The sequence below is a fragment of the Enhydra lutris genome, unplaced genomic scaffold, assembly GCF_002288905.1.
Source record: "Enhydra lutris kenyoni isolate GAN:26980312 unplaced genomic scaffold, ASM228890v2 scaffoldscaffold4, whole genome shotgun sequence".
NCBI classification, from domain to species: Eukaryota; Metazoa; Chordata; class Mammalia; order Carnivora; family Mustelidae; genus Enhydra; species Enhydra lutris.
The window spans coordinates 21,328,043-21,340,128 of record NW_019154088.1 but is presented as its reverse complement, the minus strand read 5'-3'; the positions used below and the strand labels follow the sequence as shown (position 1 = coordinate 21,340,128).

Here is a 12,086-nt window from a genome sequence, read left to right as displayed (position 1 = left end):
TTGTAACTCTGATTTGTAGGTGCACAAGATTACATTGCTAATAAGCAGTGAACCAATCTGAGGGTTCCATCTTTCTTTGCAAAATGTGCACAAAATTAGGAGAGTTTTAGAATTCCTAATCTATCAACCTGAGTGACACTTGAGTATAATGGATAAAATGAGCTCTAAAGCCTGGGCTTGTTTCCAGGACCTGCTAACAAAGGCTGGCCTCAGGCAAGCAACTTGACTTCACAGCATGTCCATCTCTTCATCTATGAAATGGGAATAATGATACCACCTTCCTGTCAGGATTAAATTAACTAATACTGACCATGCTTGTAAACAGTACCTATAGGTGCTATACCTTTAATAATAGTAAACTATTATTAATATGATCAAAGAACGCGGCAAAATCTTGACTTCTTCTTGTGGAATCTAAGCCTGTAGAACAAGTAAATTGTGAAGACTTGGTAATCAAGCATATTTTTCCTAGAAAGTAGAATCTAGTGAGAATAAAGAAATAGCTGAGAACTGACAAATGTTTACAGTTCCATTGCCCCATCAGGACACCTTTCAGCCCATGCATCTTTTTACTTACATATTGTTTGATGGGGTGGGCAGTAAAGGAGGGAAGCCAAAGCACAGTACTTTTTTTTTTTTTTTAAGTTTTATTTATTTGGGAGAGAGAGCAAGAGTGTATAAATGGTGGGGAGGGGCAGGTGGAGAGGGAAAAGGAGAGTCCACTGAGCAGGGAGTCTGACACAGGGCCGAATCCCAGGACCCTGGGATTGTGACCTGAGCCGAAGGCAGATGCTTAACCGACTGAGCCATCTAAGAGCCCCAACTTCTAGTACTTCTTGAAACTGTATTTATTCCCACATTTTGTTTTAATTTTATAATTTCTCTTTATACTCCCCAATCCATAACTGAATATTACAGAACATTTGAAAAATACAGAGAAAAATAAAGAAAAACGAATAATCCTGTCCCACTTCCTAAAGATAACTGCTATTAATATTTTAATCTACTTTCTGCCAGACATCTTTCTATGTCAATAAATAGATGCCAAAATTGTGTTTCAGTCATGGTCCTGGCAGAAAATTGAATTTAACCCAGATGGGTCAAATGAGGAGACTTTAATGAAAGGGCTATTTATAAGGGTGTGGATAGGACTTAGGGAACTGAGAAGGAATGGATAGTGAGGCCCCCATCACCCAGGTGCTGGTAGAATCAGGAAGCTCCTACCACTTGCCCAGGGCTGAAGCAACAAGAGGAGAAAATAGTGTCAGTGGCCCCATGTGAGAGTGGAAACCATGGAGGAATGGTCACTCTCTGAAGTCATGGAAGAGTAACAGCTCCTCCCAGAGATATAAGACAGAGACAAAGAAAGAGTTGGAAGAAATGGTTTTCTCTGTCCTTCTGCAATCACCTTCCTTAGTTCGATCCAAGTAGTAGTCAAAGAGGAAGGACATTCAGTTCTAGGCATTACCCAGGGGCCCATAACAGGTGCAGAGGAGCAGGGAAGGGGTGGAGGAAGTGGTCAAATGTCCAATAATTGGCATCGCGGCCATTATGAACACATCATACTTAAACTCAGGAATCTTCTATGGTTGGTTCTACATATTTTTTCCTATAAAAAAGTGGCTTTTTTAGAATTTTCATATCAAATGTGTCCACATTTAGTGCTAAATATAAAATATTTATTTCAAATGAGGCTGTGAGGCTGTTTATCTCATAGTCATCTACATTAATACTTTATAAACAACCTTAATTCAACCTAAGATGGAACTTAAAATAGTGAAAATATTACTAATAATTATGGAAATACCTTCCCATTTGTGATGTGGCTCTTCAGTTTTTCAAAACGTCATCCCATTAACAATTTCACTTGAACCCCCCAACACAATGCCCATGGCTGATACCCTGACTTCCCTCATCATTTACCATGCTTATCCTGTTTGGATAAATTTATGCTGTTCCTTTTAGTTTGCGTCTGATATTGGCTTTGTTTTGGGTTGCCATTAACCTCTGCAATTCCAATTTTGTTTGAAATTGAATGAACCACTTTCTTTTGCCCTAGCTGGATTTCATCTGGCTAAGATACTTCCATCTCATTTACTGTGCTAGATTTCGGTTTCATCCTCTTCTTGTGGAAGTGGGAAAGTCTTTTCCATTTGTAGTTTCATACAGTTAGAGGAAAAATACCAACAAAGACCAAAACGATTGGGCTGAAAAGAGGCTATGAGGCTCTAGCATGTCTTGCTCACTGACGTACCTGACACGTGGACAAATAAATGAATGAATGAATGAAGACTAATTTTCTTGGACCTTAGTAGACTGAGTTTGAATGAGTTCACCTTAATATTGCCCATGTTGTGGCTCTTAGATCATGGCTGGCCATCTGCAGGTAGAGCCTTACTTTCTCCTCCAAGTCTACCCTAGGATTTCTAGAGTTCATGTGACCTGTCTCATTTCCTCCAGTATGAGTCTGTGGATTTTCTACTCCAAGCAATTTTTCTGGGGTTTTTCCTTTTAGCTTTGCGAGAAGGTTCAAACTTCATTCCATATGTGAACAGACCCACTCCCTGCTCTGTTTCTCCAGTACTCTGCTTCCTCTAAATATCTGAAGGAGGGATAAATTGACACAAAGACATCTTTCAGCACCAGAGCAACCCCAGAGCTCATACAGAGAAAACAGGAGGAGTGAGTGGGATCCCGATTTGTGGGAAAGGAGCCTAGAAAGAAAAGGGAAGGGGAATGAAGCTAAAAAGTAATTAATTCTCAATTGTGCCAGAAACCCCACTTTGGTGGAAGGTGGGGGATTGGGGTATAAGTCAGTCCCTGCGCCACCTTCTCCGAGTGTGGAAGATAGGAGACTTCATCAATTTTCCACCACACTTTAAAGCAGCCTGTTTTCACTTTATTGATGAGATTTATTTACTCATTTTTTTATTCTTTTGGGTAGAATGCACAAGCATATTCTAGAGCCAAGTATCCCCATGCGTATTTTGTCTTGAAGTTGTAGGAAGTGTTTCTCATGATGACAGGTGGCACGGCCAGATGCATGCCAGCCTAAAGTCTGGGGTCACTGGTGGGCATGCTCCTCTCCTGGGAGAGGTGAACAACCAAAGCAGAGAAGTATTTATGTAACAGCAAAGGCCTTCATCTTCTGGCTAAAATTGCAGCACTGCCAGGTTGGGAATGATGAGGGCATCTAGTTTCTCTTATTGATTTGCCGGATGTCCCATGATGTCTAGGCCTGATTAGGAAGGGAAAAAATTGGAGATGTCATTTTGATTAATATTTGAGTTCCCGCAATGTGTTTGGCACTGACAACTTTGGGCAGCTTTGTCACCCTCCTTGCTGTTGAGACACAATAGGGATAATGTAATACTGATTTTTTCCCCCTAAAATACACACCAGAAATAAATCTCAGCTCTGAGCTCATTATTCTTTTAAGAATTGAATTTAAAATAATTCTGAGGACTTTTCTGTTCACTCTGCCAGATTTACATAGCAGAAAACTCGTGTAATGAATTTCTCATGTGTTACTGATAACAACAGTTGTTAATACTGAAGGTCTTCTGTTAAGCTTAGGACCTGCATTGTGAAATATGCCATATTAAGCAATTTGTGTGTGTGGTTTGTGTGTGTGCACGCACACGTGGGTGTTTGTAAAAATGAAACCTTACTTGCTTGAAATGAAACTCTCGATAAGATAGATCAGAAAAACTTCTTCTATAAAGAACTGGAGACTAAAGTTTTTAAGCTTTGCAGGCCACGTGATCTCTTTTGCAGCTACCGAGCTCTGCCCTTCGTGGCACAGGAGAAGCCATAGATAATATAGAAAGGAGTTAGTGAGGATGTGTTTCAATAAAACTTTATTTACAAAAGCAGGGAGCTAGTTGGGTTTTCCCTGCAGTGTGCTTTATAGATTTCTAAGAAGGATGGCAGTTCTTTCTAAAGATCATGATTTTCATAATAACTCATACTACAGCAATTTACAATTTTTAATCCATTACACCATCCTGACTGTATGGTTTATACCCAGTTTGCTAATGAGGAGATGGAACACACAGATGTTTTTGAGTCTGAAGGCACCCAGGTTAGGTAGAGGGTGCCCGCACTAGGATGCATGTGTCTTTCTGGTTTGTTCTCCACTGCATTGTACATGGGAACACTTCTTGCAGATGGAGGTCAGCTTTTTGAGACTGTCAAACAGGGAATTAGATAAGGAAAGCTCTGAGAAGAAAAGAAATGGCTGCTAATGCTCTCCTGAAGGAGAGGGCCTCGGGCTATCTCTCAGAGCTTGGCTCTCAATTTACCCACAGTTCTAACAGTTCTGGGCATCTGATTTCTCAGATGACAGATTAGAAACAGCAGATTGCAAGGAGGGAGACTGTTATTGGCAGGCACTCCTGACAACAGTAGCAATAGCTGATGGGAAGGAAGGAGAGGCGAACCTGTGAATCGCTGCTTCAGACAGTCTTTCCTGAGCTCATGGGAAGACAGTCACCCCCGGAGACGCTGAAATGGTTTCCCCTGTTCAGGAAGCTCTTAGATGTGCCTGCACAGGTTATGGGCAGCTGCCAGTCCATTTCCCACACCTCCTACCTGGGAAGGGGGCACTCCTAGCTTCAGGAAGACTATTGAAATGTATTACATCTATGGTGGGGTTGCAGTCCTCAGGAAATCTAAGAAGCGGCTGACAGCCTGGAGTTTAAGGGGAACCGAAGTGCTTGGCCAGTAACTGGGTAGAACTCAGAATCCGTGTGAGTCTATTTTTATTCATTTCTTCCTGTTGCTCAGGTAATGTGAGCTGTGTGACCTTGAGCAGGAAGCTTCACTCCAGTAGCCTGGCCTGAGGACCCAGCCTCTGGTCATGACTTGGTTTCTGTGGGAAAACAAATTCTGCATTTTAAAACAACTCTCTTATAAACAGACCATTGGAACAAAGCCTGTGCATATGAAATTAAGGAAGTCAGGAAGAAGAAAAATACATTCCAGAGTTATTTTTACCACAGGTGTTAAATTTTCTTTCTTAATTTTATTTTCTTACTGAAATTAGTACCAGTTAGTTAGAAAATTATTTAGTCTATATGGTACCATGTAAATGAAGCATTTATTCTTTTGTGGCTTTAAAATACATAGTCTTAAAAAGAAAATTTTAAAAAATAAAACTATTAAGAAACGTAAGATAAGGTTTTTGCCAAGTAATAACCATATAATAGGTCATATTTTTAGAATAGGCCATATTTTTAGAAAATATCTAGCATTTAATCCTCTACTATAGATTGGAGTTTGCTTTAATTGTTTAAGGTGAAGGATATGTAGATGAATGCTAGACACAGCTTCCCAGAAATGTGCAGTCATATTTTACCCAATAGAATAGAATCATGTGGTTAAATTCTTATTTTGCTACGCCAAAATATCACACAAGGTCATTACCTGGAGAGGTCATTTTCCAGGCCACAAGTATTATCTTGTTGCCTTTATTTGTAGTATATAGTGTATAAAATAAAAAATTTTTAGTTCCACTAGTTACCAACCACACCATTCTGAAGGACAGTTTTGCTTGATTTTCTCATCAAGGTCACCCCTCTGTAGGTACAAGTTCCTTGTCAGCACAACCAGAGGATGACCTTCATTATGTGCGTGTCAAAGGTAGATTTTGGGTATGCAGCATCCGGCAGGTAATTGTCTTCCTAGTATGTTATTTTCTCAAAGCCACGTTATTTTGTTGTGGGAGATTACAGATGGAACCCTCTTGGGATGATTGTTTTTAGAAACGAAAAATAGGGTACATTAAAGCACAGGATGGGATTTTTCCTATATCACCTTTTCCAAGCCCTTTTCTTCTTTATTATAATAATTACTGGTGTTATTACTCAACACGTATTCTCAGTTTGCTGCCTATTTTTTGAATCTTTATTTCTTCCTCTTTGGCCCTGTTATCACAGCTACACTGTAATTTGAGATTTTGATTCATGTGATACTCTGTGTGTATGTGTGTGTGTGTGTGTGTGCATGGATATGTCCATGTGTATGTACACACTTGTGTAGATGAACATTGTTTGCAGGTTAACTACTGAATATTTGCTCAGTTATCAACGTTTAATGTCTCAAGTGGGAATTAGCACCCAGGGCGGTTAGGATCATGAGCCCTGGGATTCAGACTGCTACATTTGAATCCTTGTTCTACTCTCTCCAATCTCTATTATTTCAGTCCACTTTGAATTCCTCAAAGACTCACCATCTCTTCTCCACAGTTAGCACTAGATAAATATTATCTGTATTTATTACAGATCCTTCATATATTACCATAGCAGTTTATTTTAATCACTCATTATTCATTCCTAATGTATCAAATGGATGTTATTGCCTAATATTTAGAGACAATAGATTCTGCCTCTATTCATTTGTTCACTCTTCGGCAAATCACTAAATTAAATTGATCAGAGCCTTAGTTTCTTCATGGTGGTGGTGATGATGATGACGATCGTGATGACACTTGACACAATGTTGCAGGAAGGAGGTAAGACGTTCCTGTATGTGAGAATACTGGCTTTATTTTTATTAACTTTATTTATTTATTATTTTCATTAATTATCTATATGTTCATATATTAACACATATATCTGCATACATATGTGTGTATATACATATACAAATATATGTGCCTCTCTATAACCATATATGTATATATACATGTACAAATATATATGCATACATGTAAGCATATATGTGTGTATGCATACACACCTACATACACACATGCCACATGGTTGCTCTAATAAAAAAAAACTACAGCAACAAATGAAAAATAATAAATGAGGGCGCCTGGGTGGCTCAGGGGATTAGGCCGCTGCCTTCGGCTTAGGTCATGATCTCAGGGTCCTGGGATCGAGTCCCGCATCGGGCTCTCTGCTCAGCCAAGAGCCTGCTTCCCTCTCTCTCTCTCTCTCTCTCTCTGTCTGCCTCTCTGCCTACTTGTGATCTCTGTCAAATAAATAAATAAAAATATTTAAAGAAAAATAATAAATGAGACTTCATTAAAATTAAAACTTTTGTGCATCAAAGGACATTATCAAGAATGTGAAAAGACTGGGACTCATGGGTGGTTCAGTTGGTTAAGCATTTGCCTTTGGCTCAGGTCATGATCCCAGAGTCATGAGGTCGAGTCCCTCATTGGCTCCTTGCTCAGCAGAGAGCCTGCTTCTCCCTCTGCCTACTGCTCCCCTGCTTGTGCTCTCTCTCTGTCTCTGACAAATAAATAAATAAAATCTTAAAAATAAAAAAGAATGTGAAAAGACAGCCTGTAGAATGGGGAAAATTATTTTCAAATTATGTATTTGATAAAGGTTTAATATCCAGAATATATAAAGAACTCTTACAACAAAACAAAAAGATAAGCAGCCCAATTTTAAAAAGGAGAAAGAACCCGAATAAATATTTCTTTAAAGAAGCTGTACAAATGATCGACAAGCACATACAAAGATTTTAACATCATTAGCTATCAGGGAAATGCAAATCAAAATAACAATGATATATCACTTTACACTTACAAGGATGCCTATAATTAAAAAAAAAAAAAAAAAAGGAAATGAAAAAGAACAAGGTTTCCCAAGGTGGGAATATAAAATGGTGCAGCCCCTGTAGAAAACAGTTGGGCAGTATTTAAAAAAGTTAAAAATAGAATTAAATTACCATATGAACCAGAAATCCCACTCCTGGGTATACCCCCAAGAGAAATGAAAATATATGTTCACACAGAAACTTGAGCATAAATGTTCATAAGATCATTATTTGTAATGGCCAAAAGGTGGAAATAACCCACATGTCCTTCAATGGATGAATGGATAAACAAATTATGGTGTACACGTATAATTAAATATTATTCCACCCTAAGAAGGAATGAAGTCCTGACACATACCACAATTTGGATGAACCTCAGAAACATTATGCTAAGTGAAAGAAGCCAGACACAAAAGATCACATATTATATGGTTCGTTTTATATGAAATACCCTGAATAAGCAAATCCATAGAGATAGAAAGCAAATTAATGATTGCCAGGAGTTGAAGGGAGGGGAACCTGGGGAGGGAAGGATTACATAATGGGTAGGCAATATTTTTCAGAGGTGATGAAAGTCTTGAAACTAGAGAGAGTCGCTGTTTGCACAACATTGGGAATGCACTAAATGCGACCGACTTGTATGCTTTGAAACGGTTCACTGTATGTGACGTCAATTTCAACCCAATTGAAAGAAAAAGAAAATCTGAAGAAGACATCTTGAAAAAGCAATAGAATCCCAACACTTACAGAAAATCATTATGAATGGCTAATATATTGCACTTCCAGTATTTTATTCCTTCACATATTAATATATACTGAGACATACTCATATTTATTTGTATATCATGTAAGTCTCTTGGAAGGCCTTATCTACTTCTTAGTTCATTATTTTCATTATTAATGTTAACACCCTGAGAGGTGTAGCAGGGAGCTTCAGAAAGCCACTTCCCTTCACTTGCTCCACAATCCACAAATCCCTTTTTTAAGGGAATGCTAAATGAAATGAAGCATTTCTTTCCACTTTGAATGGAGGAAACGCTTCACAGCAGTATTAGCAGTACCTGTGACATTGTCAACAATAGACGTGACAGATATTTTCATATCACATCACAATTGTCCCTGGTATCTTAAAGTACCATCTATGTTTACCACTGCCATAAACTTTTAGGCACACCACTAGCTCTTGTCATTTCATGCATGAATAAATAAGCATATAAGCTTGGTTTTTAATATATTTTGCTGATTGCATTTCAACATAATCAATATCCTTGATAATCCTATGTATTTTATTTTTGACATTTTAAACCAATATTGTGAAAAAGGGTTGGTTCATTGGTTTTCCCCAGACTGCTGAAGAGGTTCATGGCATGTAAAAAGTCAAGGCTTTCTGTTAGTCTGAAAGATTTTTAATGTGGGGTGCACTGAAGTTACTCAATGGTAGCAGTACATTTGGGGACCATAGGTCGATATCTGATATTTATATACTTATATAAGATAAATATATATCTTAAATATATAATATGTCTTATACATTTATATATTTACATAATATAAAATATATATTAAATATATGCATGCACACACATCAGAACAAAAATATAATAATTTAATTTAACCTTATTAAATTAAATCTGACAACACTGTATCACTGAAGAGAGACATAGGAGTCTCATTGTATATATATATATATATTTTTTTTAATTATATATGTATTTTTAAAGATTTTATTTATTTATTTGACAGATAGAAATCACAAGTAGGCAGAGAGGCAGGCAGAGAGAGAGGAGGAAGTAGGAGGAGCAGAGAGCCCGATGTGGGGCTTGATCCCAGGACCCTGGGATCATGACCTGAGCCGAAGACAGAGGCTTTAACCCACTGAGCCACCCAGGCGCCCTCATTGTATATTTTTTTTTACATTGATATAAAGCCTCATTAAACACCCTTACAAGCATGTATGTACATACACAAATGCACATGAATGCGCGCTCACCACCCCCCCACCACACACACACACACACACACACACACACACACACACAGACACACACAGAGTAGTCTTCTAGAATTCCATCTAGTGAACATAGACCTCTAGTTTGGTCAAATCATATCAATGTTAATATGCTCTTGTAAGTACACAATCTTTTCAAAGTGAGGCAATTCCATGATGCAGAAAATTTCAAGGTTAAAATTATCTACATGGGGTAGTTTCTGATGTGCCCTTTAAAATCTGAATATCACATTGAAAGGCTACTAACAAAATAAACACAAGTATTTTTTCCCCAAATTTGGATTTGCTTTTTTCTCAATCCTAATTAGCTATAAATGTTTGAACAATTATCTAATTTTATTACAGAATTATACTTCACATGAACATGGTCCTATATTATTTTGAGACATCCTAACTTATTTTTTAAATTCTACGTTATATGATTACTGGTTATCTGATGAAATGTACACAGGTGTTTGTGTGAATGTGTGTGTGTGTGTGTGTGTGTGCATTTTAATTAAGGCATTACTCAACCCACTTTTTAAAAAAATCTGGCATGTTAATATGTATTAGGCATATTGTGATATTTGCAGGATAGCTTTTTAACATTATGTATGCTCAGAAACAAATATGAAAATCAATAGACGTTCATCCAAATGATAAAACTAAGTATTTTTTTCTCTTAAAGTTACTTTCACCAATTGGGTCCCACCCTTCGCTGTCTTATTGTTTCCCTTGTCAATTACTATCTTCCTGGGTTTTACTTAAATAAAGGAAGTACTTGCTGTCATCACTTTTAACTGATTCCTGCAGTCTGATTACACTGTTGGATCATGTGCTCGTTGGATATGTTTGTTACATATCTGAATTAAATCTCAGGAGCTTATTCAATAGCAGCAGAAAGAGGAACATCCCAGGAGGACTGCTCTGTGGCCCCTCCTTAGCTAGGCCCTTTTTCATATGGACACTTGCAACGTTAGTGGGTTTCACAACTCCCATATTTGGCAAAATAAACCCAAAGGAGCCATCTGCCCCTCCTCACGCTGCCTCTTTTCAATTCCCTAGCAACTTCCCAGTAGCCAGCTGCCACAGAAATGATTGGAAAAGCGAGACTCAGTGGACTGTAATGATTGTTATTCTCTGGGAAAGTAGGTTCTCTGATTTGGCTGACAGATAAAAGATATCAGATGCACTTTATTCATCTGACTATATCAATAACATCCAACTTCTACCACTAACTTACTTGGTAGGATTTGATGGGAAGGGTCTTTCATGTTTGTAGGGATGAATCTGGTGAAAACAAATCCAAAGGTCAAGTCCTTGGCTAGGAGTGGCGAGCAGAGAATTTGACTGCAGGAATGTCAGATTTTATCTCCTGTGCTACAAAAAAGGTTGGTGATAATGTCAGCCTGTCGAAAACGCCCTGGCGTGGATTGGTCCACTATTTTCCCCAGTCCTGTTCACATTCACGTGGCTGTGGATTCCATTCCCCTCTAGGTCTCTGTGCTGAGAAGACAAAGGGCTTTTTGCAGCCACTTGGAAGCTTCAGAGTAACAGAAGCTCCACTGAGGGACACAGGATGTCATCTTACAGTTAGTTCATCATTTAAGTGGATAGCAAATTGTTTTTGTAAATTTAGTTAAATGATTTGGATAAAGTCTTTATCCAAATGGATAAATAAAAGACTTTATCCAAATCATTTAACTAAATGATAGATCAGAACTGAGAACATTTATGGGCTGGGAGTTCAGGAAAATAATGGGAATAAGAAAATTTAACAAAACAATTTACTTTTAATCCATGATTTGCACTGGAGGTTTAACTTTTTTAATCACCACATTTTTCTTACTTTCAGAAGCATCATTTTTAAGTCTAGTTTGGAAACCCCATTGTTATATTGTTCCTTATTTTATATCTATCATTTAAAATAAAATTTTATTATCTTCATTTCTTACAACCATGATCATTTTCCCAAGATTGCTTTATTAGTGAAGCTATCCATCATTAATGATTTTATAAAGGAAGTTGTGTTTTCTTTAAAGCACTGTTTTTAAAGGAATCCTTAGCACCTTACAATTTAATTATAGATGGCATAGATAAAACAATCAGTAAAACTTGGGGTTTGGAATTAGGTGACTTAGCTTACCTGTGTAGATATAAGGAGAAGTCAAATTCATGATGTGATATAATATCTTATATTAACAGTGCTCTCTAGAAACTCATCTCAGAGCTTGTCACTTTTATTACTTCTGACCTCCTAGCTACCAATTATTTTGAATACAGCTCCATATAATTTTTGCCACAATTTAAAATCTAAAAAGCTCTGAAAACAAAAGGGATTTTTTTTTATTAGTTTGTGGTAAAGCAACAAAACCAAAACTTGACTCATATGAGGTTATTTACTCCACTAAGTATAAATATTCTTTTTTTTTTAACCTGCAGTTAAATGACTTATTTGATCACTGTCTGTTCTCCCAGGCTCTCCTATAGCTGTTGTACAATATACATATGTGCATTATCTTATCTCTCCAAAATATGAAAAATC

At 37.5% G+C, this 12,086-nt stretch overlaps 1 protein-coding gene across 1 annotated transcript in view; it reads left to right on the top strand.

The window, feature by feature from the left end:
* LOC111140058 (WD repeat domain 72) overlaps positions 1-12,086 on the top strand; it is a 206,877-nt gene that overhangs the window by 28,903 nt on the left and 165,888 nt on the right. The gene's annotated exons all lie outside the window — the stretch shown is intronic.